We start from the raw sequence: 26,236 nt of genomic DNA, 5'->3' as shown, positions 1-26,236 counted from the left end.
CAAGTATCTACTTGTCACGAGTTATTAGTTTTATTTATTACTCGTTTCAATTTATAGATTAAAAGTGTTTTCGAAATATCGATCGGAAAATATATATATATATAAACTGGTATCGTAATCACGAATTTCACGGGTTCTTCGATTTAACGATATTATCGATATTACACGCGAGCTATAAAAGCAGAGCCCCCTCGAAAGCATGATACTTATGAAGTCGCTGGATTAACAAACATTTTCATCTGTTCGAGCACACTCGAACATGTACGATATTCGTTTTAAGAGTCGTCTGCACGCACGCCCGCATACCGATCTCATTAACCGAGAACGATAAAAAACGCTTAAGCGTTCGATTCGAGTGTAGCAACGCCAAATTAAAGAAAAGGGGGAGGAAAAAAAGAAAAAGAAGAAAGGCGAGTGGAAAAAATAATTTGCACATATTCGGAGGGATGGAGATTGAAATCGCGGAGATTAAATCGTCGTGAATAAACATTTGAGAGAGATTTCAATTTGGCCCTATCATCTGTGTTTAGAAAAAATTTTAAAAACGCACGCAAGAGCGGAATCGAGGGATGTTTTAAAAAAAAAAACTGACGATTTTTTTTTAAATTATTTCCAATTTGTATAAATAAAATTGTTCCATACTTTTAAATAGAGATAAAAATATGAAATGTATACGCGGTGCATTCGAAAAAGTGGTTTCCATTTTCTGATTCATCAATGTGTTTATCATTCCTCTTTTTTCCACATTCGTCTCAACACGTTTCTTTCGAAATATCCAAGGTTTTTTTCTTTTTTTTTTTAAATATCCTCTCCATCCACCGAGTCTCGAAGTCTCAAACTTTTTGGTTCCAAAAGAAAGAAGGGAAATTTATCGTTGATTTTTAATGCGAGAATAAAAATAAGAAAATTGAAAGAAACAAAGAAGAAAATGAAATGGTTCTGCGACTCTATCGAAATCGATGAAAGTATTAATTCTATTCAGTTTATTTACTTAATTCTCATGAAGATGCAGAACAGTTTGTGCGTCATTTTTAATAGAGAGAGAGAGAGAGAGAGAGAAAGAGAGAGAGGGAAATTAAGAAAGAAAGAAAAGAAAAAAATGAAAGAAAAAACTATACGGAGAAAATAAAAAGGAAAAGAAAAAAAGGAGAGAAGATCTACTGGTTGAGAGCCCACATTTTTGACATTTCTACATCATAAATAATAAATATATAAAATTTAGACGCTCTTCCTCCATATATATAATATCAACTATCCCTATCAGATTATTGGACAATATTAAAAAATAAAATTCTGAAGAAAATAAAATTTTCTTCTATTCTAATTTATATTTAAAAACCTTAACCTTAACCCCTCCTCGCATCTTACGAAGGTGTCTCGCATTGTTTGGGGATCCTTTTTGCGTTTAATTAGGCGCACATTCACTAATTCGACGGTCACTTGCTTTTAAAACTTGGCCGCCAATTTTCGTTTGTTCATGATTACACGCGTTTGAAACGCGTTCCCAGTGGGATAGCCACGCTGTGGATAGCTGAAATCTCATCCAAACGGATTATCTTCCAGGCCTGTCCGCCCACGTATCCCCCTCATAATTTTCTGGCTGCCCGTGTCACCTCAATCGGTTCACGGTCGAGTTTCGCTGACCTCAAAGCAAAGGAGACCGTGCTACGCCACTTTTCCAAACGTTTGAACGCTCGAGTCGCGTGACTAATTGAGAATCAACAACGAGTATATATATATATAGGGAGTAAGGGGATGAAATGGTGAACGTGATATTAAGCAAATTTTAAAAGAACTCTATTTTTTAATTTTTATTATCTTGTTGCAGATATATACGTTCGAAAATCGCATCGAATTATTTGCAACTCCATTAAAACGATATCAAAAAACACTTTGATATCGAGGGATACAAGAACCAAGAATTATGTGCTCACTGTATCACTATCGAAATCGACAACTTCGTACACGTTATCAAAATATGAATCAATTCGAGATCTACGAATGGACGTCTCAATCAAATCAAATTGAACTCACTTTTGAATTCAGATCGAAGAATATATACGTAAGAATTAACAACATAGTATACAATTCAAAAATCGCATCGAATTATCCAAGGATACCGCCAAAATATCTCAAAATAAATTCGAGATCTAGCATCGAATTATCCAAGGATCAACGATACCACCAAAATATCTTAAAATTAATTCTAGAGCTACGAATAGGTACAAAGACACCTCACCAATCAAATCAAATAGTTAACAACGTAATATACAGGTCAAAAATAGCACCGAATTATCTAAGGATCACCAATCAAATCAAAGGGTTAACAACGTAGTATACAATTCAAAAATCGAATTACTTTAATTATCAAGAATACCATCAACAATATCTTAAATTTGAGACCAACGAATGGGTAAAAGAGTATCTCACCAATCAAATCAAAGACTTAACAACGTAGTACACAATTCAAAAATCGCATCGAATTAGCCAAGGATCAACGATATCGTCAAAATATCTTAAAATTAATATTGGAAAAAGAGTATCTCACCAATCAAATCAAAGGGTTAACAACATAGTATATACAATTCAAAAATCGCATCGAATTACTCCAATTATCAAGAATACCACTAACAATATCTTAAATTCTAGATCTACGAATGGGTAAGAGGACATCTCACCAATCAAATCAAAGGGTTAACAATATAATATAGAATTCAAAAATCGAATTATCCAAGGATCAATGATATCGTCAAAATATCTGAAAATCAATTCGAGATCTAGCATCGAATTATCCAAGGATCAACAATACTTTAACAAATATTTTATTTTTATTAGCCAACAAATATTTTAAATTCAAGACTTACGAATAGGTAAAATGGCGTCCCACCAAATCAAACACAAAGGGTTAACAACGCAGTGTACAATTCAAAAATCGCATCGAATTACTCCAATTATCAAGAATTATCAAGAATACCACTAACAATATCTTAAATTCTAGACCTACAAATGGGTAAGAGGACATCTCACCAATCAAATCAAAGTGTTAACAATATAATACAGAATTCAAAAATCGCATCGAATTATCCAAGGATCAATGATATCGTCAAAATATCTGAAAATCAATTCGAGATCTAGCATCGAATTATCCAAGGATCAACAATACTTTAACAAATATTTTAAGAAATATTATATATATATTTTATTTTAACAAATATTTTATTTTTATTAACCAACAAATATTTTAAATTCAAGATTTACGAATGGGTAAAATGGCGTCCGACCAAATCAAAGGGTTAACAACGCAGTGTACAATTCAAAAATCGGATCGAATTATCCAAGGCAAAATACCTTAAAATCAACTCGAGTCGAGTCGAAAGCTCGACAACTCCTTCCGCTCCCTCGCAGCTGTTGAAAACCCGTTCGAGCGCTTGGCCGCCAAAATCGCGGTTCAAAAATTTGGGCCGACGACTCTCAACTTATATATATATAATTATTAAAATGAATAATATAATATAAATTTACAAATAAATTTTTATTAAATATAAATTAAATTATTTAATTTAAATAATAAATTAAATTTATAAATTTAAAATTAAAAATCTTATAAATTAAAAATAAATTTATAAATATAATTTAATAATCTCAAACTATATATATATATATATATAATATAAATTAAAAAATTTTTAAATTAAACTTATTACCCAAATTAAACCTAAAAAATTATAAATTAAAAATAAACTTAAAAATATAATATAATAATCTATATTAAAAAATTATAATAAAAATTTTATTTATTTCAAACCAAAAAAAAAAATATAAATCTATAAATAAACTTTAATAATCTAAATTAAAAAATTTTTAAATTAAACTTATTTTCCAAGGGGGTGGTGGATTCACCCTCCTCGATCACCATCGCCTATCTTTAAAAACTTTAAAAGTCACAGGCGCCCCCTCCTTCCTCCCTCGTGGCCAAAAAAGATCGAAAAATCGTCACCGCTCAATAATTAATGAGACGAAGTGAGGGGGTCGCGATAATCTCGTTTCGTAGTTGCGTGTCCATTATCCGGCGTTGCGCCACGTAATAGCCCCGTGATAGCGTCCGCGCGCCGGTAATTTTGTGTTTTTGGTGGTTTGTGGATATCGTGGTCGTGGTCGGTGGGAGGGCGGCACGCGGACGTTTCGGTGATCGATAAGGGTGTGATTGAAGGGCGCTGCGGTTTAACCCTTGACACAGGGATGAGATTCGAGATCGAAATTTCATTATTTAACCGAGTTTTCCTTATAGAAGTCGTCCCTTCTCTGATAAAATTACGTTTATCCACTTTGGAAAAGTGAAAAAGTGGGAGCGTCTTCGATGATTTGGATGAGAAAAGGTGTATGTATATGTTTATTAGACGTGCAAATAAGATGTGTACGTAATGTAATTATTTTCGGCCATTTTCATTGATACTTATCGGGAAGAAATCTGAATAATTTAATTCTTTCGCCATCATTGAGAAGAGAATTGGAGAAAATTAAAATTCTGTCCCATTATCGTTTATTATCTAGCTCTAGAATTAGCCAAAAGGAAAATAAAATTTGCTATAATAATAAGTTCTTTTCTTTCCAAATTCAAGATTTTATTGCGTAAATCGGGTACAAGAGTGTTCAATTGTTTGCACCTGCGAACGATCGTCGTGTTGCAAACTAAAATTTCCCAATCTTTGCTACCACTTTTTGCTCTGTAAGACATTCCCTCTCAATGGCGCGCAAACTGTTTCAGTAGCTTCCTAAACTGGAATCTCTTGGAGTCTTCTTAAAAACGAAAGAACGTTCTTTTGCATGGCGCCGTAAACAGAAAGTGATTCGAATTCGATTAAAACTTACGATCGTAGAGAAGAAAGAAACTTATTTGCAAGTCTAACAAAAAGAGATATGAATTTCGAAAAAAATCGATCAAAATCGAAGGTCAAGGTTCGACGAGCCTCATTCGATCAACGCTGCAAACGTATGAGCCAAATGATATGATAAAACTTTTATTCACCTTCGATCAATTCCTCTCCCATTCATCATTCAAGTTTCTCTCCCTTTTCTACTTTTCATTCGTAAGTATTTCCTTTGGAAACGTTACTGAAATTGATACAACGTTATTTCTAACTCAAAAAGACTTGCTCTCCAAAACATTCCAAAAAGGAGAAAAAGGCCGCTCAAGAGAAGATCCAAGATTGAAAGGCGATGATAATACTTTGTATATTTTTAATAAAATTTCTTCTGGATTAATTAACCAATCCCACTTTCAATAACAATAATAACAACACACACCCCCGAAGAAGAAGAAGAAGAAGAAGAAGAAGAAGAAAAGAATTATAATTACAATAGGAGTCGAAGGTAGGGAAGAAATTTATCAGCAATTAATCCTGAGACTTTATGAATCGGAGGGGAGGAGGAGGGGGGGACAAGAATTCTTCGTCTTTTGCGAGATCTGATCCCTTCTTGGTATGCGCGGGGGGAGAGGGAGAGGGAGGGGGAGGAAAAAGAGTCGGGGAATTTCGCGAAACGAAAGGAGAAAGTTAATATTAGTTGGGGAGGTTTAAAGCGATTTTCCAGCCGGCCGGCTCCTCTCATCTCGATCCATGGAGAGGATGGACTCGAGAGGGAGGGAGGGAGGCAGAGAGTTACAATGCCACCGCGCGGACTCTCCTCTCCCCTGGGGGGACAGACTCGCTTCCCCCTATGCGCGACCTTGCTTATCCCTTTTTTTTCGAACGGGTGAGGGGTTGGTTCTGGAAACTGGGCTAAACAGGCGAATCGTGATTTGTCTTTTTACCCCCTCCCCCCCTTTTTTAAGGGGAAATTTCGACGCGGTGAATTAGTGAAATCGATCGGTTGAATATGATCACGAACTCGTTTCGAAGATATTTCTTTTTAATTATTTATATTTATATTTATATATATATAACAGTTTTTTTGGGGGGAAAATTTTAAAAATTCATGGATTTGTTTGTAATGGACGAAGGAAATATTAACAGGGTAGGTAGGCGTGGAAAGTAATGGAAATTCGAAAGTGTTGTTTTCGAAAGCAATGAATAACTAAAATAACTCGTTAAAACGCAGGGAAAAACGCGTGCCGAGGAATAATAATTGCTTTGGGATGGCAAAAAATTATACGCGGCCGGCGTTGTTGCGCCGTTAACAATGAAAAAATACATACGGGGACAAAGTTGGCAAAAGAGATATTTCCATACTCGAAACTAATTTTAATCCCTCCCTCATTGTCCACAAAAATATGGGGAATATACACGTTGTAAGGAAACGTGGTGTAACGAACTTTCCCTCCACTCAAATTGTTGTAATACGAATATATTACGGAATATTACGTGAACGTGACGTTTACGACAATTGCATGTATAAAAGGTAAATTTATAAATAAACAGAGGGGAAAAAAAGAAACGTTTAACGAGAATTAAAAAGAAGAAGAAGAAGAATAGGATTTTAATCGTATGCACAAAAAGTAATTAAATCCGATGAATCTGTTATTTCGATTGTAATTGTTGTTTCAAACTTTTGTTTGTTTTTAAAAATAATCACGTATATAAATTGATTTCATTCAAAATTCTTTCAATAGATATTACTTACGTGCCAAAGTTAATTAAATTCGTTGTTTCGCATATATATATATATTTCTTTTAAGTTAATTAGAATAATTAAGTTACGTTCTCCGACGCAAAGTTTATAGTTAACCTTAGCATTTATTTCGAAACGGGAACTAATTACACGTTTGAGGGGTAAAACTATAGAGCGCCAATTATGGAACAATTTGTTGAAATATTCAAAATGTACTCGATAATTTCAGGTTTCAAAGGTATCCCTGATATTCGAGAGACGACAAGGACAAAGCTACGTGGATGAAAATTTTAATTTTACACGAAAGTTTTTAGTCGTGCGTTTTCCGAAATTGCTTTTTATTTTTTGTTAGAGGTAAAAAAAAAAAAAAAATTCCTTTTTTCCCGTGACATGACAATTCAAATATCTTACAACAAGAACGCTATGATCGTAGATCATTATATTTTTTTTCTATTAATTAGTTTATTATTATCATGGGTCAGAAGGATGGCTCGAATATTGCACAAAAAGGGGTGAAAGTAACAAGAAGGGAAGGGAAATAATTTAAATTTTATTCGAATAATTGAATAATTTGAAAATTTCTTTTAATTCACTCCATTAGGATAACTAGGAAGTGTTGTTGTTGTTGTTGTTACTTGTTATTATAATTATTTCGCCGGTAATTCAACGGTAATTCAATTTCCAATTAATTTATAGAAAATAATTGATTTGGAACATGCATAATTTAGTAGAAATAGAATGTTGTGTAAACTATTAAAACAGATGCTATGTTATTAATTATATTATATATTAATTATCAGTTATGCATGTTTGATATTATTAATCAATTAAACTGGACGAATACTGCTCCCAGTGAAATATTTTCCTCCATGTAATTCAGAAATTGTATTTGAATAGAAACGATAGATAAATTAAATGTTTACCGTGATACGTAGTATAAACCACCAGTTTATCATTATCACAGAGAGAGAGAGAGAGAGAGAAAATTAATTTTACTCTGTAACATTATAAAATTAATATTCGATTTTAAATATCATTTTCTTTACCTACGAACAAAAATTTCGAAAAATTCATCCATCAAAAATAGAGATTCGACAACTAGAGACACGTATAATTCTACGATTCCAACTTCTCCCAACTTCGTCAAAATTCGTATCCGTTCACCTTCACACGTAAATCCTTCATCAAAACAACAAATCAGAATTTAACTCCAATCGCAAATCCCTCGAAATCCCCCGTCTTCTAATAAACTTCCCCAAAGTAAAAATTACAACAACGTATCCGGCAACATATTCCCTGCATCCATTTCTTAATTCTCTCTCGCGCAAAACTTTTTACAAAACCAAAAAAAAAAAAAAAAAAACTCCTTTTAGAGTCCTCGAAGCATCATCCAATGATCGTCAAAAATCTCAAAATTTCACAATGCAGCCCCAACGAACAAATATCCTTTTTAAAGTAAATAATAAATCCCTTTTAATAAATAAAGTAATAATAATAATAAATAATAATAATAAATAAAGTAATAAGTAATAAGTAATTTTGAAATTTTTCGAGGCGAGGAACCCAAAGGACATCGTCGATGCACGTGTCCACCACGGACTTAATCGCGCCAGATTGCGCGCAATCGTACGCAATAACAAACCGAAATCGGTGTCACGTGGGCGCGCGATTACGCGCTAATCGATGAACAATAAATCGACGGTTACACGGGGATAATGGAAACGCAGTAAATCTCGAGGCGCATTCAAGACGCATAGCGGCAACAAATTACGACCCTCCCTCCTTGCAGCGCCCGCCGATATCGCCTCGACAATAATGGCCGCCTTATCCTTAATCGCGGAACGCTCAATTATCAAGGCCGCCGCGACGGAGGATTACAGCGGCGAGTGAATGTAATACAGGTTGTCGCGATTCTAATCTTATCGAGAGAAGGAGAACGTTGCTGCTCCTTTCCGTGAGAGATCGTGAGGCGAGCGGAGAGGAGGAAAGGGAACGAAAAAGAAGGAAGGTCGTGTATTTGGCCCAATAAGCCACCACGTCAAAGGAACGCGTTTATATATATATATGTAAGTATAGCTTCTCTTTCATCGTCGTTTCGTGTTTGCGAACTTTTGGCACAAAGGGGAACGAAAGTTAATGCAAAAGTCCACTGTGATTGCCTACCATTTTGGGATAGATATTTGAAAAAAAGAAAATCTACGAGTTAAATTCGAAGAGTTAAAAATATAGATAATAATAAGTTGGAGGTTATATGTTTATCGAGTTATCAAAGGAGACGTGCAGAGTTCATTGAAATAAGATTTTTCAAAATGGATGAATTTCCATTGTAAAGTGTAGCGTACGAAATATAAATCTGCATAGAAAGGAGAGTCATCCTTCGTTAAAGCGAGTAATTGATTATATATATATATGTACTCGAGGGTCGAAATAACCGACATCTGTCGTTAAAATAGGGCAACGAAGAAGAAGAGTATCTCTCCTCGATTTGAATGTATTGAAATGAGGAATTTTGCAAAATTTGAGATTGGAGAGCAACTTTTCTCTAAGCAACACAAAGGAAATTAACAATATTCCATTAAAGCGAATAATTAATTTTATATATATATATATGAATCAGAATAACTGACATCTATCGTTAAAATAGGGCAACTAAGAATATCTCTCCTCGATTTGGATGACAATGTTGAAATGACAAATTTTGCAAAATTGGAGATTGGAAAGCAACTTTTCCCTAAGCAACACAAAGGAAATTAACAATATTCCATTAAAGCGAATAATTAATTTTATATATATATAAGGGTCGGAATAATCTGTCGTTAAAATAGGGCAACGAAGAAGAAGAGTATCTCTCCTCGATTTGGATATATTGAAATGAGGAATTTTGTAAAATTCAGATTGGAAAGCAACACAAAGGAAATTAACAATATTCCATTAAAGCGAATAATTAATTATATATATATATACATAAGGGATAATCATTAAAGTAGGGTAAAATGACGAATTTTGCAAAATTAGAAAGCAAATTTTCTCTAAGCAACATAAAGGAAATTAACAATATTTCGTATCGTTAAAGTAAGTAATTGATTATATATATATACAAGGGTTGGAATAATCTGTCGTTAATCGTTCGTCTGCAAAATTGGAAAGCAACTTTTCTCTAAGCAACGCAAAGGAAATTAACAATATTCCATTAAAGTTAACAATATTATTCCATCCAAATTAACAATATTCAAAACAAGTAATTGATTTTATATATATATAAGGATCGGAATAACATCTGTCAAATTAAAATAGGGCAACTAAGAATATCTCTCCTCGATTTGGATGTATTGAAATGACGAATTTTGCAAAATTGGAAAGCAACTTTTCTCTAAGCAACACAAAGGAAATTAACAATATTCCATTAAAGCTAATAATTAATTTTATATATATATTCGGAATAATCTGTCATTAAAGTATGGTAAAATGATGAATTTTGCAAAATTCTCTAAGCAACACAAAAGAAATTAACAATATTCCTTTAAAGCGAATAATTAATTTTATATATATATAAGGATCGGAATAACTGACATCTATCGTTAAAATAGGTAATTAAGAGTATCTCTCCTCGAATTGGATGTATTGAAATGACGAATTTTGCAAAATTGGAGATTGGAAAGCAACACAAAGGAAATTCTAATTCTTACAAAATTGGAATCAAGATGTATTCGAGGGAGCAATAAAGGAACCCGCAATGGATGCGTTAAGAGAATAATCGGGAACCGATTCCCGTTAATTAGTATTGGCGCGTCGTCCATCAATCACCGGCGGAAGTCGAACCGGTTGACAACCAATTCTCCGTCTGTTCCCAAACCTTTGACGACGGTACCCGCGATCCGATCATGTATATGTATAGGTTAGTTAGCGGGAAACGGTAATCTCGCGCGAGACAATGGTATTTCGAGACGAGTCAGCGGGATCGCCTCTTCACCCCCTCCCCCCTCCCTCGTAACAGATAATGCGTAATTTAGGCCTCAGATCCTGACTCGACTCTAAATAATAACGTTCGTACAATGGGGAAATAGCGATGGAAAGAGACACCGGATGGTCGGTGAACAGGAATTGCATTTTCAATGCTTCTAATCTTCTAACATATCGTAATCTGGATTGTTAGAAAAGTTTCGAATATTTCAGTTAGATATTTTTGTCGATATTTTAATTTATATTAATTCTAGATTTCAGAAATTTTTTAAAGCCTGGAACAATAAAAAAATTCAGACTTAACGAGTGAAGGGAAAGAGAATATTAGGAAGAATTGTTGGAGTATTTTAATTAGAATTAAAGATAAGTATAAGTTAATCTCTTATAATGTTGTACCTCAAAAAAGTTTCGATCCTATTTTTATCAATATTTTTTTAATTTATATTAATTCTAGATTTCAGAAACTTTTTAAAGCCTAAAATAATTAAAAAATCAGGTAACGAGTGAGCTAACGAGTGAAAGATTGTTAGAAATTTCGAATATTTCAGTTAGAATTAAAGATCTAGAAAAGTACAAGTTAATCTATTAATTAATCTATAACGCTGTACCTCAAAAAAGTTTCGATGCTATTTTTGTCGATATTTTTTTAATTTACATTAATTCTAGATTTCAGAAAATTTCTTAAAACTTGGAACAATAAAAAAAATCTAACGAGTGAAAGAGAACATTAGAAAGAATTGTTAGAATACTTCAATTAGAATTAAAGATAAGTACAAGTTAATCTCCTATAACGTCTCTCCTGTATCTCAAAAAAGTTCCAAACTATTTTTGTCGATATTCTTGTAATTTACATTAATTCTAGATTTCAGAAATTTTTTCTAAAGCCTGGAACAATAAAAAAAATCAGGCCTAACGAATGAAAGGAAAGAGATTATTAGATTATTTTATTAGAAAGTTAATCTCTTTTAATGCTGTACGTCAAAAAAGTTCCAAACTATTTTTATCGATATTCTTATAATTTACATTAATTCTAGATTTCAGAAATTTTTTTAAAGCCTGGAACAATAAAAAAAATCAGGCCTGACGAATGAAAGATTGTTAAAAGTTTCGAATATTAGAATCAAAAATCTCGAAAAGTATAAATTAATCTCTTATAATGCTGTATCTCAAAAAAGTTTCTACACTACCTTTGTCGATTTTAATTTTTTACATTAATTCTGGATTTCAGAAATTTTTTCAAAGAAACAACCAAAGAAAATCAAATCCTAACGAAACAGTATAACACCATATATACACGATATTCATTTACGTCGGTTGCCAAGCTTCCTCGAGTACTCTTTTTCGATTTCCCCTTTTCGATTTCATTAAACGGCTGTCTTCCGCTGTCTCCTAAAAGTATATCGGCCTCGGTCAATTACACACGGAGGACCGCACCATTGTGACGCGTCAACGAAATTACATCGATCTTTCACATTCGATGAACCCGAAGATAAATCGGCACACGACATCCGACAAGCACTTCCTAAACGTAGAACGCAGCGTTACGTCCCAATATTCACAATGAGATCGTTCCAATGAATCAAGGATCAAATTCAAGAAATCTTTTAACTTTTTTTACTGAAAAATTTTGCTATTCGATCCTTGACATTTTAATCTCTCGCGCATTTAACGCGTTAAAAACACCCTAAAATTACCCTAATAATTTAAAATTAATAATTTAAAATTAAAACTTTAAAAACTAATTTAAAATTAATAATTAATAACCGAACCGAATAAATTTTGAAATGCGCAAAGTTGAGAAAGAAGTTCTTTAAGGATTAAATTTAGATTCAAAATTCATCCAACTGAATTACAATTTCTTTTTTCCACATTAAAAATATTCGTCGCTCGGTTTAAACATTCGGACGGATTCCAGGAACGAAGTGAACCAGAAATGAAGGATTAATATTATTAATTATAATGTTATAATTATTGTTGACAATTCATTTGAGCGAAATCCCTCCTTCTCTCATATTATAAATTAACATTTCTTCGAAAGACGCACGTGAAAAAAGGGAGGAGGCCGTACGTTTAATTTGAACGTACGTGTTCGCCGAGGAGAATTCACGTGCGCGTATAAACACGTCGTAGTTTAACTTGTAAATTGAAACTCGCGCGTACATGTGCGCGCGCATACGCATACTCGCCCGCACACACGGGATTTAATTGTCAAACTTAAATATACTAATTTAATGATTGTTATCATCTCGAGTTTTGATTGAATAGCCGTTGTATTTGCATATAAATGCAAATTGAACATACATAAGCGCGGTAAAGATACACATACGGTGTATCCACCGGTTAATACATTATTTCATGAATAGGAAACGAGAGAGCGGGATGTACGAGTACGAGAGAATTATAAAGCATACAGAGTAACTATTCAACGGAGTGAATAATAGGCAGGATGTCGGATGAGGCGTGCAACGGTGAATGTTTAAAGCGTGAGAATTTGAAAATATATATATATATATATATATAGCAAAAAAAAAAAAAAAAAAAGGAAAAAAAATGGAGGGACGAAAGAGCGGAGTGACGGGGCGAGTGGAAAACCGAGTGTCGAAAGATTATCGGTTCGCGTTGGGGCTCGAAGGGCCGCTCGATTTTTAAAATGCGCGTTTTATCTCGAAAATTTGCTCTGCCATTCGCTCGTTTCTAAACGCGCGTGAACGTTTACTTTTGCCGCTGTGACTCACGTGTACGAGATATTTTCGAACAAACACTTAACGGAAGATATATAAGCTTCTCCATATTTTTTTTTTTTTTTTTTTCTCTTTCACATTCTACGATTTTAATTCGTTTAATAATTCTTCTCGACGAAAAATTTTGTCGATTCAACCCTTAATATTTTACACCAATTTATCAATATATAGATTCATTTAATCTCTCGCGCGTTAAAAACAACCCCTAAAATTACCCTAACTCTCTCTCTCTCTCTCTCTCTCTATATTCTTATAACTAATTTTATTAATTTATAATTAATAAATAATAATATTTATAAATAATAATTTATAACTTGTATAATTAATTTCGAAAATTGGCGTAAGTTTAAGTTTCCTTTTTCTTAGCGCAGCGATCGATCGCAAGGGCGGATTCGTAAAGGAATAGGCGGCTAAAAGATAGCGGGAATGGAGCTAAAGTTAAAACGTATCCACCAACGGTAATATATGTGGCGATTCCGCCAACTTACCTGTTTCAAACGAACAATGGCTCCGGAGAGTTTCGTGGGAGGAAAGGAGGAGGAAGGGGAGGAGGAGGAGGAGGAGGAGGAGGCCGCCACTTTTGAAACTTCACTAATATTTTAAAGGGGGCGCACCACGAGGTGAATTGTCTCACGAGTTTCGTAAAATGGCCTCCCCTCCCTCTGCCAACGTTTGCGAACAATTCACCTGTCCCAGGAAATCGAGTACATCAAGGTCGGCTTAAGCACCTTCCTCGGTCCCGACACTCCATTTTATAAGGGAAGTTGCAGGGGAGAGGGGACTTTGCGCACGATTCCCTTGTAACACTCCACTGACTCGTTTCTTCGTATTGGGTTCAATTTTTCTTTTTTTTTTTTTCAATCTGGTTCAACTAGAGTGATTCATTCACCAATATATATATATATATATATGCAAGAGTGAATTATTTTTGAAACTTTGACGAGTTATAATTTTTTAGATATTTAAAAAATTATGTTAAAAATGGCATTCTTAAGAGTAACAAAATACGAGTGAAATTCTTCCTATTCAAACGAGACAAGGTAACGAATAACAAAGACAAAGTCACGGGACACAATAGATAGACATTTACTCTCTCGAATAAAGAAAAGAAAAAACCAGCAGCAGAAATTTATAAGACAATGGATATCCCTGCAAACGAAGAAGAAGAAGAAGAAGAAGAAGAAGAAGAAGAAATAAAACAAAAAAAGCCCACAAAACGATAAATATCCATCCTATGGGAAGAAAGAGAGAAAAGAGAAAGTTCAAGACTTTTGACGGGTCGAATCGAGAATAGGATTGCAGGGACAGACGCACAGAGAGGAGTGGGGGGATAAACAAGAAGGGTTCTTGTTTGCGAAGAGAGAAAAGCGTCTCGTATGCATCGTTGGCCATTCGAGTTGAATGGACGGTGGGGGGAGAGGGGGGAGAGGGGGGGGAGGATATGAGGAAAAGGGGTAGCTGGGTAGGGAGGGCAGCTGGAAACACCGTAATCGAGTTTATCGGGCAGACTAATTAGAGAGCGAGGATACCGGGAATAGAGCCCGAGGGAGACGCCGAAGGGCAGGGATCGTCTATGCCCCCCTTCTTCTTGTCCTTACCGTGTCCTAATTGGCGCGAGCATTCCGAGTGTGCGTAATCGGTGGCACATCCGCTGCCTCGCTTTCCGCTTCGCGACTCGTTATTGCTTCCGAGCTTCGTACCCCCCCACACGCGCGAGGCTTTTCCCTCCGGAATATATCCACGTCTATATCTATACGAGTCCAAGTTTGGTTCAATGAAAAAAAAGAATGAATGAAGAGAAAATTCGTCTTCGATGTTTCGGATTTGGCAGATGGGGAGATTTTTATAAATAATTTTCCATTTTATGTTTCGAGTTATGGTTTTACATATATATGTATATAGTTTCCTATGAATCAAATTTTGTGATGTGGTTGAAAGAAGAAAAGGAAAGAAGAGAAAATTCGTCTTCGATGTTTCGGATTTGGCAGGAAATGGGGAGATTTTTATAAGTAATTCCATTTTATGTTTCGAGTTATGGTTTTACATACATACATATTTATATAGTTTTCTGTGAATCAAATTTTGTGGTGTGAAAGAAGAAAAGGAAAGAAGAGAAAATTCGTCTTCGATGTTTCGAATTTGGCGTGCAGGAGATGGGGAGATTTTTATAAATAATTCTATTTTATGTTTCGAGTTATGGTTTTACATATATATGTATATAGTTTCCTATGAATCAAGTTTTGTGGTGTGGTTGAAAGAAGAAAAGGAAAGAAGAGAAAATTCGTCTTGGATGTTTTGGATTTGGCGTGCAGGAGATGGGGAAGATTTATAATTTAGCAAAGTATCTCTAAATAATTAATTTTCCATTTTATGTTTCGAGTCATGGTTATATATATATTTCATGGTTTGATTAAAAGAAAAAAAGAGAAGAGAAAATTCGTCTTCGATGTTTCAGATATGGAGATGGGGAAGATTTATAATTTAGCAAAGTATCTCTATTTTCTGGCAATTTATAAATAATTAATTTTCCATTTTATGTTTCGAGTTCCTACGAATCAAGTTTCTTGGTGTGATTGAAAAAAAAAGTGTTTTTAGATTTGGCGTGCAAGAGAGAGGGAAGATTTATAATTTAGCAAAGTATCTCTATTTTTTGGCAATTTATAAATAATTAATTTCTCGTTTTATGTTTCGAGGATAGAAAGTTTCGAGAATGGTTTATTTATTTTTTTATTTTTAAACTGGAATAGGCAAGTTAAAATAATCGTGAAAGGAAAGTGTACTTTCTTAACTTTGTCCCTCTCGTGAACAATGAGGAAATTTTCAAAATTTGCGTTTATCGAGCCTGTTAACGGAACGGCAAAACATAAAATCCCGCTTAATTTTCTTTTAATTTTCTTCTTTAAACTCGAAAATACTTTTCCCTCTATCTCTGATCATTTCGTTGATTTCCTCTTGTATTCCTGTAACGAATTAAGAGTTGTATTCACCGAGTAATGTTTTATAAATGGCAATGGCTGTCGTTTCAACAAGTTCCTTTTAAACGGAGGAAAAGGAAATTAACTCGTGTATAGAGAACGAGAGACAAGAATTTAACTAGAAAAATATATATATTTTCATCTCGTCGTTTACGATTAAAATGTTTGTATGTTCCTTTTACGGAAATAAAATTATTCATAACTTTTCCTCCCCCTTACTTTATAATATTCCACTCAACGATTACTTGTTCAACTATCAAACTATCGTACCCTGTAATTTTTTCAACTTTGACACGATTTTCAAATTCCACGAGAAAGGAGAGATTTTTTTTTTTGATCCTCAATCTTTCGCAATCCTCCAAAATCTTTCCAAAAGGAAATAATAAAATTTACTCGCTTAAAAAAAAGAAAGCTTAAAATTAAAACAATGCTGGTACTTTTCCTCCTTCTTCCTTCTTCGCCTCAAATCCTCGGCTCCGATTCGAGAATTAATCCCGCTCAAGAATCCAAGGATTTAATTACAACTTCTCTCCCCGAGGTTTGATTCGACGCGACTTCGAAAATCTTGGCGCGGAAACAACTTGGTTTCACTTAATTTCCCGTCGCCGTTCCCGTGGCCACACTTTAGAGTTTCCCAAACCTGTGGCGGTAGGAGGGAGGGGGAGAGGTAAGATTTAATCTAGGGGAGTACCAGGTAACACGGATTACTCGATAATTCCCAACAAAGGGATAAAGCTGCTGCTGTTGCTTGCTTGCTCGCCTCTCCCCTTCCCCACTCACCTCGAGAAATCGGTGAAAGGGTCCTCTCCCCCCTCCCCAAAGTCTCGAAGCAATTCGTCCCGTACTCATTAGACGAAACGGGGCCTGACCCCTTTCTCTCCCTCCCTCTCCATAGACCGATCTTCTTTGACTTTTTTTTAAACTCGGTCGGTAACAAAGAGGGCGCCGCTTTTATTACGACCACCGATCATCACCGGCCGACTAGCAAGCACCGTTATTGACGATGCTTAAAAAGAGCGCATCTCAGGGTGTGTCGTCTTCGTCTTCCTCTTCGTCTTCGTTTTTTCGTTGCCAAGTTCCGCTTGATCGATTTGGGAATAAGCAAGGAGGAGAGGAGGGGAGGGGAGGGGAGGGGGATGGATGGAAGATGTTTGAAAAGACGGTGGATTGATCGTTTGAGATGCAGTTTGACGGAAAGTCTGCTGGTAGATGAGGAGATGAGGTAAGGGTGGATGGTGAATGGGGTTGTGGTTGTTTCCTACAATGTGTCTCGATTCGAGAGATTTTAAATTTTGGATAATTATTTAGAACGTTGTTTTTCGTTGTTGAAGGAGAGGGAAGGATTGCAACGATATTTTCTTTCTTTAATTTGTAAATTCGATTTATAAACGTTATGTAATTATATTATTTAATTTTATTCGGATCGATTTAAATTTTAATCTAAATTGAAGTTGAATTGAAAATATTTTTTTTCTTTTCTTTCGATTTAAATAAAATTCCATGTAAATCGTCATTCTCTCTTTCTTTTTTTCTAATTTAAATCGTAATGATATCAGAGGTTGGTTACGGCCCGGTTTTATTGCACGGATGTTGCATTATGAAATTCCACGGCCACGATCCTACGAGTCGTAATGTTTTATGGAAATGGTTACTTCTTTCAGTCCTTCAGCACTCACTTCAGCAATCACTTTTCGGGAAAGATATCCCGATTCGTGTTCTTCATACCGCGTATTTTCTAAAACGATTTCGCGAACGATTTGCTCGAATCTTTATTCGAACGTACACGAAAAACACAAAAATTCTTATTCTTCTTGTCCAATCCATTTTCATCAATTTCCTTCAATTTCAAAAAAAAAAAAAAAAAGAACAATATTATACAATCTACATCAATCTCCTCCTCTCTAGAAAAGCACGAAAAACACATTTCCCCTAGAAACTCCAATTTCCGCTTGAAAAAAAAAAAGAAAAAAAGGAAACACCTCGCCCTTCTTTCTTCTCAAATTTCTTCTCAAATTCCACAACCCTTCTATAAACCTATTACCCCCCATCCTGCTCGCATATCACGTTACACAATTTCGACGGCAAAGAAACCAGCAATAATCCTTGTCCCCGAAAACTTCGTCACCCTTCGAGAGAAATCACAATTCTCGACCCTCATCCCCTCCCCCATCGATCTTCCCCCGATGGATCCAATTAAGGCTGCTCCCCATCTAATAATAATAATAATAATAACAACAATAATAATAATAATTCAACATCTGCCGATTAATTCGGTCGATTTCCACCAGGCACGTTTCTCTCCTTTTACGTTTCGTCCAAAAAAAAAAAAAAAAAAAAAAAAAAGAAAAAAAAGAAGGAACGTGAGATGGAACGAGAGATTGCGAAAGAGGGTGGGGGAATATCCTCACCTTCGGAATTTAACGAGGGACAAAGGTATCGCTCGACCTCCGACGGGAAGTGATGGTGGCGGTTGAAGCACCCTCAAACCGGGTCCGTCAATTTCCGCCCTCGTTAGGTGGGTATTTATTCTCGGCTTCTCGGGTCCTCGGCCCGTCATGCACCTTAACACCCTCTTCTTCTTCTTCCTTCCATCCTTCCTTCCTTTCTTTTTTTTTTTTTTTCCTTTTTCTCCCCCTCCATCTTCGCCCAGACGATTGATTTTAATTATTTTTCCGCCCCTCCCCTGCCGGGCGGATTTTCGTGGCCGCGTTCGGCTCGGTTGAATTTAAAAGCCAAAACAGCCGGACGAGAGATCGCCGGTGGCCGGCCGAGAATCTCGTTATATGGATAATTGTTACAGCCGATTATACGCCTGTCTAGACCTCGTTCATTCTTTTTCTTCTCTCTCTTTCTTCTCTCTTTATTCTTTCCTTTTTTCGAACGTGGAGAATGACGAGATCTCTTTTAATTGTTCGTGTCATTTCATTCGTCTCTTGGGGGATGGATGGATTTGGAGATGGAGATAAGTGGTTGAGAAGATTTTTCTTTTTTTTTTTTTATTGGGATAAGATAGTAGCTTTTATTTAGGGATGAAAATTTTAAAAAAAGAATATATAAGTTGTGAATTAAAATTATATATTAATTTAATCATTTAATATTATATATTATATTATTTTAATTATATAATAATTCTAGCAAGTGATAAAGTTAGTCGCAACGTGGTTATTTTTATAAATAAAGATTTGAAGAGACGAGTTTAAATAAAAAAAAAAGAAAAGCGTCGACGTATTAAATTTATACATACGTTTCAACGATGGAGTCGGTGTATCACAAGCTATTTACGGAGAAACTAGCAATAGCATTGGCATTAAATATGAATGGAATTATCAAGGGAGAAAAGGTTGAATGATACCTCGTAGGATTAACTTTAGACCGAAGGAAGGGTTCACGATGTCAATGGCATTTGACTCTACTCTTTCCCCCCCTCTCTTACTTTCATCATCTACTCTATTCGTACCACAATTTTTAACATTTCGTGCCGATATATCGATCTGAAAATCTTCTCACTTTTATCGAAATAAAACGAGACGAAAATAAGGAAGATAAAATAATCGTGAGCAAAAAAAAAAAAAGAAAAAGAAAAAGAAGAAGTGGAATGGAATATTAATTTCGACTCACCACCGTGCAACTGAACTGAATCCACAGAAAAAAAAAAAATATATATATATATATATAGAGCTCGGTCGTGTCCTGTTATTTTTTTCATTCCTTCGCTCGTAACGTGGCATTCTAATCATAGTTTAGTACTTTATAAAACCAGGCCGAGAGACAAATATTCCCTCAACAATGCGCTAAATGGAAGCACGAAAAAAGTTTACACACTCGTGCTCGAGCGTCGTTATTAAGGGAAACAAGTTTCTCGAAATACGGGGTTGAACGAAATTCCCCGAATAATTTGATTGCGCTTTTAGGAGTCAAGTAGCGTTTTTTCCGGTAAACAAGATGTTAAAGAGGAATTATACAAGAATTTAAAAGCACGCAATTCTCGTGAAAGTAAGGGAAATTGTATTTCACGAACAGATAGAGGGTATGTTAATTTTTCTTGGGGGAGGGGAAAAAAAAAAAAAAAAAAAAAAAAAAAAAACGTGGATAATTACTTTCTTCGCAATCTTTTCGGATTTAATTCTCCATCAATTGTTGGAAATAACGTTTTAACGAATTTTGAACGAATTCAAAGTTGTACACGACGAGAAAGATTGTAACGCAATATTAAAAATATGATAATATTTACAGTTCATAACTAGACCGCGGAACATTTATGCATTTATGAGAAATTTAATATAGAATAACTGTAATATACAAAATATATGAGAGAAAAGTTCTCGTTAATAAAATTTAGATTTTAATTTTATAAAATTCAATTTTCTTTTTTTAAACAACAGAGTTATATCCAATTCTAAAGATATTTATTTTGCCATTTATCTTTTCTTTCTAATTTTCCAATTTTGTCAATCATATCCCTATTATTCGCACAATACACATTTTATGTGTAATACATATTCAAACATTCTTCAACTTTGTTCCATCACGACGATATACACCCAACATTTTTCCATCCTTCCAATAATTAAACCTCGTTAAACAAATATAAATATTTCAAAAAGCCATTCATCCACTCAAACCTATATACCCAACATGCTCGATAATCTTCGACGCACAATCGAAGCAATTAAACGAGTTAAACCGCACGCAGGCCATTTAGCAAGCCACCCCCATCGAGTTAAAAGCGCGGGCTTGGTAAGGCATTCGCAAGTTCCCTCTCTCCCCTGGTGAGGTGAAATCCTGGTGAAAAGCTATGCGGTGGTAACTCGAGGCCGATTGCCCTTCGGAACGAAACGTGCTGGCGCAACTTGGAAGTCGCTGGCACGTGACTGGATGCAGTTTACCCATTCGGCATTCCAAACACTCAAAACTCGAGTTAATCGTTGGGGCCGGGGTCGTTCGAAGGGATCGTGAAGAGATACAGAGAGAGAGAGAGAGAGAGAGAGAGAAAGAGGGAGGGAGAAGGATGACCGCGAGAAGACGGTTTAAGGGAGGCGAAGGAAGGGAAAACTGGGTTTACCATCGACAAACTCGACGTGGCTCGCGAGTTTGCCGTTTTACCAGGGATGGAATTGGGTCGAGTTTGTGGACCGATGCGATTCTACAATCGTTACGCGCCGCTAGCTGGCGAAAAATGTCAAAGCGCGAGATGCGAGGGGGGAAGAAAAAGAAGGTTGCCGGGGATTAGTAGCAGTTTGGCAATGTTGGAAGAGAGAGAGAGAGTGTTTGAAGAAGTTTGTTTGGATGTTTTGGCAATTGCAAGGCCTTAAAAGGAAACGTGCTCGCGATGCGCGTTCATGTTGATAGTAGTTTGAAGACGTTTGAAGAGCACGTAAGGATTCGCATGGGTATTTTAGAGATTGTAAAAGGGATCGAGTGTATACGTGAGTTTGAAAAATTGTAAATGAAACATTCCGTTAGTAGTTTGTTTTGGGGATGTTGGAAGAGCGCGTGGTTTAGAAATTGCAAGGCCTTAAGAGAATGTTTGATGCGCGTTTGATAGTAGTTTGAAGACGTTTGAAGAGCGTGTAAGCATTCGCATGGGTATTTTAGAGATTGTAAAAGGAAGAGGATCTTGGAAAGAGTTGGAAGAGTGTATTTTAAGAATTGCAAGGCCTTATGAGAATGTTTGATGCGCGTTTGATAGTAGTTTGAAGACGTTTGAAGAGCGTGTAAGGATTCGCATGGGTATTTTAGAGATTGTAAAAGGAAGAGGATCTTGGAAATGTTGGAAGAGTGTATTTTAAGAATTGCAAGGCTTTATGAGAATGTTTGAAGACGTTTGAAGAGCATGTAAGGATTCGCATGGGTATTTTAGAGATTGTAAAAGGGAAGAGTCTAGTGTATATACGTGAGTTTGAAAAATTGTAAATGGAACATTCTGTTCGTAATAGTAGTTTGAGAATGTTGGAGGAGTATACGTAGGGATTAACGCAGAGTTTGTTTGGATTATTTAGGAATCGTAAGGGCTTAAGGGAGGAGTGTTGGGACGTACGCGTAGCTTGGAGCGTTGTTATTGTTTAGATAGGAATTGTCTGGTGTTAGTTAGTAATACAGTAATTGTATTGATGTTTAGAGGATTGTGTGATGATAGGTAATTGATCTAAGCTGTTATATCATATATTATGATGTTTGAATAAAGATCTAATATGATAAAATAGATATGTTATATTACTCTACGCATCCCATAATTTCAACGAACAAATAAAACGATATATATCGTTTTACAGGCTTTATATAAAACTCTAATTTTTCAAGAGAATAAAACCCGATATGAAACGTATTAAAAATAAACGTGGACGCGATGGCATTTGCCACGAAGAAAAAAAGGAAGGAATTCGCCTCGTTTCCTATTGAGGGAAAATAAATCTCGAGGACTAATAACACCCGAGCAATTATTGGTCAAGCTATTCCCGTGAGCTATTAGCTAAGTTATTGGAAAACGGGAGAGAAAGTTTTCACCCATGGAAGAACTTATCCAGAAGAAGAAAAAGAAGAAGAGGAAGAAGAGGGTAGGTAAAGGTATCCGTACATCCGAACGAGCAAAGATGAACTTTTCGATCGGGCGAGAAATAGTTAATAGTTTATTGGATGAAGCCGGCTTTTAACCGATTGTTTTGCGATAACAAACGTCTTCGATATCGGTTCGTCTTACGACCGAAAGAGAAACGAGACGAGTGATTACCGTAATTGAAAGTATCCGAAGTATTGTGTTTCGCTTACCACCGCAGGATGGTTTAAAACATTTTGAACATCTTCGAGAGATCATCTCGAGCTACTTACCTGAAACAGAAATCGTAGTTAAACGTTAGTTATTTAATTTATTTTTCCTTTATACATGAATATTAAAAAAAAAAAACAATGTTTAACGCGTATTTCTTCGTGTGATATTTATTCCCTTTTATATATAATTTCAACATTTTATAAAATTGAACATATTATTTCCAATAGCGTTATTTCCAATCGATAAATAATATAGTATTAGCAATAATAAAGAAAGTCGGATTATAATTTAATAATTTGAATGTAATAATGTATATGTATATATATATACAATAAATATTCATTTTCATAAAATATATTAAGCTAATTTTAAATACACTATTATTTACGCGATAATAATTATTTAATATTATTACGGATATTTCTAATTTAAGGTTGTGGAGTAAATATAACCTCGATATAATATTATACGATTATAACGGATAATGGGTAGTACATAATATAATGCAGACAGTAGATAATGGTAAACTGATAATGTTGAACGCTAAACAGTAGATGGTAGAACAGGGAATGGTTGATAGACACAATAGATAGGAAACAATGGATCTTATTATATATAGGTATAAAAAATATTTCTAAGAGTTATTATTACCAAGATTTCATTGAAAATTATTCTTCGAAAAATTAAAAGAAGAAAGAATAAAATACAATAAATATTTCGTACATTTTTCATCCAATATTATCAATCGATATTTCATCCAATCTTGAAATCAGCTTAACGAAGACGCATTATCGATTTACTTTCAACTTTCTTCTCGCTTTCCTCGTCGATTCACCCTCCTAATCGCTTCCTTCCAAGGATCAGAAAAATGTCAGTCTCGCCAAGGATCTCTCTCTCTCTCTCTCTCTCTATATATATATATATACTTGCTGTTTTTGCTTCATGCCCGATCGGATCACCCGGCCTTCCCTAACGAGCGACCAGGGACACTGATCTTTCGAAAACAACGATCGGTAACGATCGAGAGAAGATGGTCCGCGAAGAAAGGAAGAAAAGAAACCGAAGAGAGAATCAAATTAATGAATCTCCTCCTCGTTACTGTTTACGCTCTTCGTTTAATTCTCCCCTTCCTTCTTTCGCGTCGTGAATAATACGAGAATAAACTTTTTTTGAAAAAAAAAAAAATCGACGAATAATCGTTCAAGATTAATTTCTCGATGAATAAGAAAAAGTATCTCTTTCAATGTTCTTTGAAGAATCTTTCAAAAAATGATCGATTTAGACAAGACTTGAGTACGTAGAAATAATTTTGAAAAAATTGGACAACAAGGATTTTTATTAAAAATTAGAGGATAAGTTTTTTTTTTTTGTGCGTCAATTATTAATTCGAGAAATAACTTTATTTCGAACGAAATATAAATAATCGTCGAGTTGTTTCAAATATTTAAATCGCTCCAACCTCCAAGAAACTTGTCTTTCAACGATCGCAATTGAACGGAATAATTTGCAGGAAAAAAAAAGAGGAAGAAGAAGAAGAAGAAGAGGAGGAGGAAGAAGAAATTGTAAATTTCCTGGTTTAAAAAGCGAAGGGAATCGCGAAAAGTTTTCTATCGGGGTAGAAGTTAGAAGTATTCTCCGCCAGGTTTTCGTTTCAATAGATCAAATGACAATGAAGACCTTTAAGCGTTTAATCCGGGACCTACTTAAACGTTAACCCTTTTCGATTGGATCATTCCACCCCCTCCTCCTTCTCTTTCCATCTTTCCAAGGTTTACGATAAAGTTGCGAACCGACTCGACAACTCTGCTCGTTTAATGGATATTCTTAAGTCTGTCGTAAATTATTCTCCCTTATCCATGGAAAGAATCAGCTTCTTTTCGGAATATAAACGGGCTAATGCCTTTCGACTAATTTGAATGTTTTCGCCGATTTAATCAGATATTCTTCTTTTTTTCTTTTCTTCTCCTTTTTGCGGATCGAAAAAAAAAAAATTGGAACGAAATATTTCGTTCGATGAACAAGCTTCTTCTCGATGATATAATAATTACTATGATTATAATTGATTCGATCGTTTATCAAGTTATAGAAAATATTTGAGCATTGATCGTTGCATCTATCGCGGAATTTATTTCGTTTAATTGCGCTTTCGAAATTTGTAATTGTGTAAATGTTTGGTTTCACGCGAAACATGATACATGGAAATATAATTAAAGAATATACACCAACGAAGGGATGATTCGTTATTGATAAATAGCATTTATATTTCAAACTTGAATTCTATTTTCCTTGTTCGTTCTTTTCGTAATCTAATTTTGAATTTAATATCAAGCAATTTGTATCATTTACGCAAAGTGTATTTTGTATTAAAGAAAAATCGATGAAAATCGAATATGAAATAAGTTTTAATAAGAAAATGAAATTAATCGTTTGTTTTTTCACACGAGTACGAGTCTAAACTCGTGTTACTTGGCATTTCGTGGTTTATTTATTAAGAAAAGATTGTGTTTTTCACATCAGATAACAAAAGAAGTGTTTCAGCATATTTTACTTTTTTTACGAATGGCAGTGTCAAAATTGGTTCTCAAAATTTCGTTCTGAAGCTGATGAAGACACGCATCGAAACAAACCGACGAACAACTCGAGAAATTGCTACGAGATTGAATTTGTCTAATTCGATTACGTGTTTCATCTATATATTATATTATATATATATATATACAGATAATAAAAAAGGGAAATATTATTAAATTTCCCAAATCAAAAAATACATGATCGAAAAAAGGACTTTTCGATTATATTTACTATATATTAAATAATTACATATATTCAATTATACATTATATTATATATATAGATAATAACAAAGGAAAATATTATTAAATTCGAATCTCGCGGGTGAACTCGATCGGTTGCCGATTTAACCGATAATAAGAAAGGAAAATATTATTAAATTTTCCAAATCAAAAAATACACGATCGAAAGAAAGGACTTTTCGATTACCAAAACGCTAGGATGGAATCTCGCGAGTGAACTCGATCGGTTGCCGATTTAACCGATAATAAGAAAGGAAAATAATATTAAATTTCCCAAATCAAAAAATACACGATCTCTAAGAAAGGATTCTCGATTACCAAAACGCTAGGATTGGAAGAGTGATGGAATCTCGCGGGTGAACTCGATCGGTTGCC

The 26,236-nt window shown here is 34.8% G+C and overlaps 1 protein-coding gene and 1 long non-coding RNA gene across 24 annotated transcripts in view; one reads left to right on the top strand and one right to left on the bottom strand.

Annotated features, from left to right (window-relative positions):
- The window catches only part of LOC122714519, a 29,755-nt gene extending 26,215 nt beyond the window's left edge, over positions 1-3,540 (top strand). For 4 of the 8 annotated variants that reach the window (XR_006346658.1, XR_006346657.1, XR_006346656.1 and 1 more), the window contains one exon: positions 1,829-3,540. This is a non-coding gene — a long non-coding RNA (uncharacterized LOC122714519). The remainder of the gene's footprint in view (positions 1-1,828) is intronic. The other 4 variants (XR_006346659.1, XR_006346662.1, XR_006346664.1 and 1 more) reach the window with 4 other exon arrangements.
- LOC122714451 (CUGBP Elav-like family member 2) overlaps positions 1-26,236 on the bottom strand; it is a 506,303-nt gene that overhangs the window by 180,387 nt on the left and 299,680 nt on the right. The gene's annotated exons all lie outside the window — the stretch shown is intronic.

Source organism: Apis laboriosa, unplaced genomic scaffold, assembly GCF_014066325.1.
Source record: "Apis laboriosa isolate Shangri-la unplaced genomic scaffold, ASM1406632v1 scaffold112_cov148, whole genome shotgun sequence".
Classification (NCBI taxonomy): Eukaryota; Metazoa; Arthropoda; class Insecta; order Hymenoptera; family Apidae; genus Apis; species Apis laboriosa.
This window is presented reverse-complemented; position numbering and strand designations above follow the sequence as displayed.